Source organism: Macrobrachium rosenbergii, chromosome 53 (genome assembly GCF_040412425.1).
Source record: "Macrobrachium rosenbergii isolate ZJJX-2024 chromosome 53, ASM4041242v1, whole genome shotgun sequence".
Taxonomy (NCBI): Eukaryota; Metazoa; Arthropoda; class Malacostraca; order Decapoda; family Palaemonidae; genus Macrobrachium; species Macrobrachium rosenbergii.
Window position 1 is genome coordinate 26,825,324 of NC_089793.1, and position 7,500 is coordinate 26,832,823.

The following is a 7,500-nucleotide window of genomic DNA, read 5'->3' on the forward strand; positions in this document are numbered from 1 at the left end:
AGAGCTTGGGACTTTACAGCCCAAGTCAGGGCCGGTCCCAGGCCCGGATAAATAGGAAGGGTTGGAGTCAGGAAGGAAGGTCATCCGTCCGTCTATCTGCCAAAACCAGTTATGAAATGAGCCGTTCAGGATAGAAACTGCTGGAGGAAGTTTACTAAAAACAGCGACCCCGACTAGGGATTAAGTTTAGAAGACGAGTGGAATGTGGTGTGTTGGACAAATCCCTTATTTAGTAAAATGAATTTTGTATTCACGTTTAGTTCTGCCGTCTTCCAGCCCGGGAACAGCCTCTGCTACTAGTGGTCTGTACATAAACAGGCAGAATGAAGGTACCTTTTGGCGTATGGTTACCAAATATCATAGTAATTTGTGTGGCATTGATAAGCTGTAAATTAGCCTACGCCTCCCTTCATTCAAATCACTTGTCTGCTGGATGTCTATAGATATTCGCATGAGAAAAAACTAAGCTAATTAAAAAAACCTTGCGTTTTACCTCACTGAGCAGAATGATATCACTTTGGCATAGAGGACAGAAGCTTGTATATTCTGCTCCTCATTTTCGTTTTATTTTATTTATATTATATATACAGTATATATATATATATATATATATATATATATATATATATATATATATATACTGTATATAAAATAAAATAAATAAAACAGTTTATATATTACGTCTTCAATACTTCGTAGGGTTCGGGTATCATTCATATCATCAACTGTAATGTACTTTTTGAGAGGAGCATTTGTGAGATTATAGCAATCTTCAGGCTACAGCGAGATTACATTGCGAGGTCAACCCTGAAGCTTAAAATGAGTTAGCATTGGAGGCAAGTTTATTAAATAAAACTGCGTTCAATTAATAACTCAAGTTAATTAAGATTGTGTTTCTTACAGAGTCCTCTTTAGTTTCAATTATCGTCGCCAGTGGACCGTGGCGTAATATGCCTTTTACCCAGAAAAAAAAAAAGATAACCGCTGCAGTACAGTATATATATATTTGTATATTATTTGTATTTTGCAACTGGGTCAGTCACGCCAGAGATAATAATCAGATATCAGCAGAGAAAAATTCTCGTGTTTTCCCGAGTAGAAAAATATATCGCCCGAGGTGAAACTACGCACAAAAAATTAAATATGTAACGACTGGGTCGTTCGTATCTGTCCAACTGGAAATAATATACGTTTGTAGTAAGTGGTCGAAATTGATTGTAACTTTCGCTTGCATTTCATATGTACATTTATATATGTACATATATATATATATATATATATATATATATATATATATATATATATATAATATACATACTATATATATTATATTATACGTACATATATTTATTTTATAGTATATATATATATATATATATATATAATTATTATATATATATATATATATACATACATACACTTTTTACACTGAAACTGGTATGGAGAAATGTGTTTTCTAATTGCATACTGTGAATATTTATTTGATCTTTAATTGTTTGGTTAGTAGTGAGCATACTGATATATTTACGTTTAAGGATTTTATTTGCGTGACAGTTTTGGCCCCTCCAAATGGGTAAGATTCTTAGGACTCAATAGTATATATTTTTATACAAACTGAAAATCCTTATGTCCATGTTATGTGGATATATATATATATATATATATATATATATATATATATATATATATATATATATATATATATATATATATATATATAAATAGATATAGTAAGTCTCATAGAAAGGACTTCAAATTGAACAAAATTACAGTTATAAGAGAGATGATCCTTTGGGAAAAGACTTCCTTCAGTTATTTCTTCTGCTCCAGTGATCCCTGATTCTCTCGATACTCCCTTGTCTAGTTTGGGTAAACATCTTTTTATTTTTAATTTTTTTTTAATCCCCAAACCTGTTTTCACCTTAATCAGACTATGGCTGCATGAGAGCACTCATTTATCCAGTCTATTTATTAATCGGTTTTATGTCTGGGTCTGAAGTTTAATTCGGATCAGGTTTTTTTTCACCACATCGTCTATTGTCATTGCTGTTGGTGTGTATCATAAAAAAAAAACAGCTGCTTCCTGCTACTTGCGGAAGAAAACGTAAATGAGGTGGAGTATTCTATGGATAACTATGCAAGTTGCATCGGGAAAGGTTACCGTCGGATTTTGTGCAATTACCCGCCAATGAAGACTGCATATATCCATCTTTGAAAGGGAGCATATAACCTACGCGAGTTAGCTCTGCACTTTTGTTTTCTCACTTCGCTCGTCATTGTCTGAGCGGCGGTGTGATACACAAAACAGTTGACAAGAAGCGTCGTCAGTGATTGCCATTGTCTTACGGAGAGCAACTGCTGAATTGTAGCTATTTGTTAATTTGATGATATGGCATTGTGGAAATCGTCTGTTTTTATGATTCCAGATACATCACTTTTAATCAGTCGTAAGTTACGAGTTACGAAGATTTCTTGTTTGTGGATTTTTTTTTATTTCAGGTACATTAGTTTTAATCAGTTGTAAGTTACGAGTTACGAAGATTTCTTGTGTGTGGATGTGTGTATATTTTTATCTCTTTCATTTCCAATGTATTTGTGAGCATTTGTTATCATGGAATTCCATCTCTGCTTCTGTTTTCCTTGCGTTCTATATTGCTTGTCAGCACGATTCTCGCCAATTACGATCACCCGCAATTTTTAACTAAAAGGTCTTAAAAGTAAAATTTTAATATCATCTTGCCCTTTTTATCCAGTTATAAAGTTATTAAGAAGTCATAAGTCAACAGATAAGATATGAATTTTATTGATAAGACACATTAGTGTGATTATATCTAATAGTGATGATAACAAATGATAATAACGGTAGACTTTTACTGGTTGGTTCGCGAAGTGATGTGTTTACTGAAAAGCTTTGCACTTTGAAAAAGTTTTGTGGAATATGTACCTGTAATCAGACAATACACTTTTGTTTGTCGATCTGTCAAGTGTTGTTGCTTTTGTATTTTGTTATTTTGTTGTTTTTAGAGTGGTTCAGGGATGTGTACTACAAAGCATGACCACTTGGCTTTGATACGCTGTCGTTGCATTTTGTTGAAAGAGTCAGGCAGAGTTAATATCTCTGCTACCCTGAAACAGTTCTCCTTGTATTTAGATAATTTATTCGCAGTTTTATCTATTTATTAATTTGTTAATTTTTTTATTTTTCATTTTCAATAACGAATATCTTCTTTCTGTATTTCTCATTACCTCATGTACTTCTTTCAAATGATCAAATGAACACCATACTCTTTGGAAGTTTGAATTCCTAGTCAGTGGCCCCTATAGTGGGCTTGTTCCATATGGATAAGGTTCATCTTCCGAATAATAATAATAATAATAATAATAATAATAAATAATAATAATAATAACAATAATAATAATTGTTCGTATTTCAGGTCAATGGCCTTTGTGGGCTTTCTCCACATAGATAGGGTTCGTCTTCTAAATAATAATAATAATAAGTAGTAGTAGTAGTAGTAAAATGGACAGAGACCTCGACTGACACTGGACGGGGCCAGCATACAGAGAATTATTCGATTCAAATCCAATAGTCAGTCAACTCATTCGGCGTCCATTGCCGCTCGCCCTTTGTAGTGGATTTCCTGTTCTTTACAGCGCTTTCGTCAGTCGTACTTGTTCGTTATTTGCGTCGTTATTTTTTGTTTCTCTCTATTTCTAACTTTTTCATTCTCTCTCTCAGGTACGTGAAGTGGATGCAGTGTTGTTGCCAATTCCAGACGAAGTAAGTGAGTAAGTTGTTGTTGCTGTTGTTGTTTTTCGTGTGTGAATTTGCACAGTTCTTCTTCTTCTTCTTCTTCTTCTTCTTCTTCTTCTTCTTCTTCTTCTTTGGATTCACAGGATGGAGGAAATAAAGGAAAGCAAGTTAATGAATGGTGATGACTGAAGGGTTCTCGCACTGGTAAATGGTTTTACTTTTATGTGTGTGTGTAACATCTTTCTTCTGGTGTGTTTGTGCATATATACATATATATGTGTGTGCGTGTGTGTGTGTGTGTGTGTGTGAGTTTCAGCCTAAAGAGCAATAAATGCTGAAACTGATACTAGTCAGGTAAAATGTAGATGACTACCATAATTATTCCATATACCGGACAAGGGGATTATTGAATGATGTTTAAACCCTGCTGTGAAAGTTTTTACAGCCTTGCCTGTCCCAAGCACGGTTAAAAGAGTAGTGTTGCACGTAATACCATTGCACCTGCCCAGGCTTTAGTGCAACTTGCAGCAAACTTGATCAGTTAGGTGCAGGTGGCTAAATGGCTGTTTTGATCATGGACGCCGACAAATGTCACATCTTAACTAAATAAAATGAAAATCTTCCCAAAGTATTATTATTGTTCAGAAGATGAACCCTATTCATAAGGAACAAGCCCACTGCAGGGCCCACTGACTTGAAGTTCAAGCTTCCACGGAATATGGTGTTCATTAGAAAGAAGTAACAGAAGGTAATGAGAAATGCAGAAACAGGTCACTTATTAAAAAAGAAAGCATGAATTAACAAATTAATAAATAAATAAATTAAAAGTGGAAGTAAATTATTGAAATACAAGGAGGATTGTATTAGGGTAGTAAAGCATTGCATCTTCGCTTGAACTTCAAAAGTTCCAGTTGCACACCATCCTCAGTAGTGGTTTATTCAGCACGGGAGTGTCCAGATGTAGTGGTGATTATACATTTGAACTTCTGAAGTTCCAGTTGCACGATTTCCTCAACAGTGATATATTTACCGCTGGACAGTCCAAAAGTGTTGTTGATTATACATTCAGTTGGAGAATCGGTTCCTCACCAATGACACTCTCACCTGAGATAAGTAGGTCACGGCCTCACCTCCTAAGACAGAAGTTTATTGCGTGACGCTGGCCATACACTGGATGCAGTGTCAATTCTCTCTCTCTCTCTCTCTCTCTCTCTCTCTCTCTCTCTCTCTCTCTCTCTCTCTCTCTCTCGTTAATGCAGGAAGACTAGAGAGAGAGAGGGAGAGACAAGCGAGGTCACATAATGCCATGAATTGCGAGTTTCGGTGGCTCTTTGGTCTTGGCGCAGTGGGGTCAGGTACACATGTCTCAGTCAGTGACTTGCAGTTGAGTGTCTGCACACTTCATGCATAATGATTTTGTTATTTACTGCCAGTCGTGTGTAATGGTTGTATTTGGCACTAGCCATCTGTCAATTTATTGATAATGAAATCTACTACGAATTCTTTATAGTTATTGCACCGTCAGTCATTTGGCACCAGTCAACAGTCAAATTCCTGATGATAAAATCTATTGCGATTCAGTAATAAAAATAATGATGATAATGACAAATGCGTAGGGATTTCATCCCAAAACTCTTGCTGAGGACCAGAAAACCTGTTTTTCTGGAGTCCCTTGCCCCAGCTATCTAAGCGAAAAAGCGTGTAGGTGAAGCAATAAGGAGAAGATTTTGCGTCGGTCAGTAATAGCCAAATTAATAATGAATAAAAAATAAAATGTATTCGTCGCATTTGGTGCCAGTCTCGTGCAAGTGACGGATTATGTCCCCTCCCACCCCCACCTCCATCATCGCATGTCTTCTAGGATCCAAATATCGACTTCCATGTTACATAGCAATGCAATATCTGAGTTCATGTCCTCCGTTACCTACCAAAGTTTTCTCTTAGATTATGAGATTACGCGACGTCATCATGACCGCAACGCAATGCTTGATAGCGAAAGAGGGGCGCCTGCGCACTGGGCACCATCAAGGTCTCTCGCTCGTGAGTAATTTTGTGTTTTCTGCGTAAAGGGAGGGGCAAGTTACATGAAGACTCAGATTGTGATATTAATCATATTTGCATTGTTTTTTGAGTCATGGAGTGAGTTATGTATTTGGCAGTTACCTGATTACAATGGTAATATTAGATTTTTATGTCATGACCTGTTTGCTATTGAGGATGTTTGCATATTTTTTTGTACGTCAGTGGTTTTACTTACCTGGCCATTATCTGCTTACAATATTTTCACAGATTTTTTTTTATCAAGTGCTGTTTGCTGTAGCGTTCATGGTACTGATTGCTAATCTTATCACGGTATGAATTCATGATTTCTAATATTTTCAACAAAGGTTTATTTGAACCATTTGTACGTGCACGGTGTTATGTCACGAACAAAGCCCCTAGTTCTGTGTAGAAGAGGCCTGAACAAAGTAAATCATTCACGACAGACCATAGCAGTCTGGTCCCGTGGTGGGGGGGGGGAAATAGAGCCGCCAGTGCACCTCATGAGGTGCACTGTAGGCATTACTTAAGGTTATTTGCAGCGTCCCTTCAGCCCGTAGCTGCAACCCTTTCATTCCTGTTACTGTAGTTCCGTTCATATTCTGTTTCCTCTGTCTTACTTTCCACCTTCTTCTAACGGTTGATTCATAGTGCAACTGCGAGTTCTTCCCCCTGTTACACCTTTCAAACTTTTTACTGTTAATTTCCGTTTCAGTGCTGAATGACCTCATAGGTCCCCGCGCTTGGTCTTTGGCCTAAATTCTGTATTCTTTTGTTGATAGTAGTCTGGTACAAGCTGCATAAGGGACACACACACACACACACTGAGGACCAGGAAGTGGTAGGTGGACCGAGGCATACTAGAACCGCGAAGGAGGTTCATTAGGATGGTCGTCGCATCCTATTCCTCCTATCCTTGGGGCCAAACTCATTAGCTATTCGGTCCGATTTGAGGGTGACCAGCGTACAGATGGCCGGGTTTCTGATCACATCGGAAGGAGGATCGTTTACGAAATCTTCGCTGATTTGTTGGATTTTTCTCCTATAAGTATGTATATGTGTATATATGTGTGTATACATATACAGTATAATATATATATATATATATATATATATATATATATATATATATATATATATATATATATATATATATATATATATATATATATATATAACTTCCAACTTATTTAACATTCATGCTAACATTAATTGATGCTCATTGTCTCGTCTTTCTTATACAGCTTTTGCTTAACCATACGTTAGTTATCGTCGATACGGCCCTTAATAATTTCATTTTGCTTTAAAATGAAATGTTTCCAGAAAGTGAACATCGTCCATGACGCCCTTTGTATTTTGGTCCCCAATGTTTGCATATTTGGTCGGCAATGTTTGCATGAATGTTTGGCATGTTTGAGGAAGTGACTAAGGCCCGAGAGCCCTTTTGATGATAAGCTTCTTATAATCCCTGGGCCTTACCTATATGAACGGGAGTTCCTCAAGGTCTGTATCCCATAGTTGATTAGGTTTGTACTTTGTCGTGATTGGTCTCTTGGTTCAGAATATATAGTTTTTAACGATTGTTTTGCTGGTGATGTTATATGTTTTTTTCATGTTTTTCTGTTGATGCTAGATCATTTTTTTATGTTTTGCTGCTATAAAGAAATTTTATGTAACCTGTTTTTTTTACCAATGTCGTAGATCGG

The 7,500-nt window shown here is 36.4% G+C and overlaps 1 protein-coding gene across 10 annotated transcripts in view; it reads left to right on the forward strand.

Moving 5' to 3' along the window:
- Positions 1 to 7,500, forward strand: part of LOC136834372 (basic helix-loop-helix ARNT-like protein 1) — a 509,755-nt gene that overhangs the window by 371,906 nt on the left and 130,349 nt on the right. The window contains exon 1 of one of the 10 annotated variants that reach the window (XM_067096925.1): positions 3,745 to 3,781. The exons of the other annotated variants lie outside the window; for them this stretch is intronic. The gene's annotated coding sequence lies outside the window, so the exon portion shown is untranslated. Of the gene's footprint in view, positions 1 to 3,744; positions 3,782 to 7,500 lie in introns of those variants that run through there. 10 annotated transcript variants of the gene reach the window in all.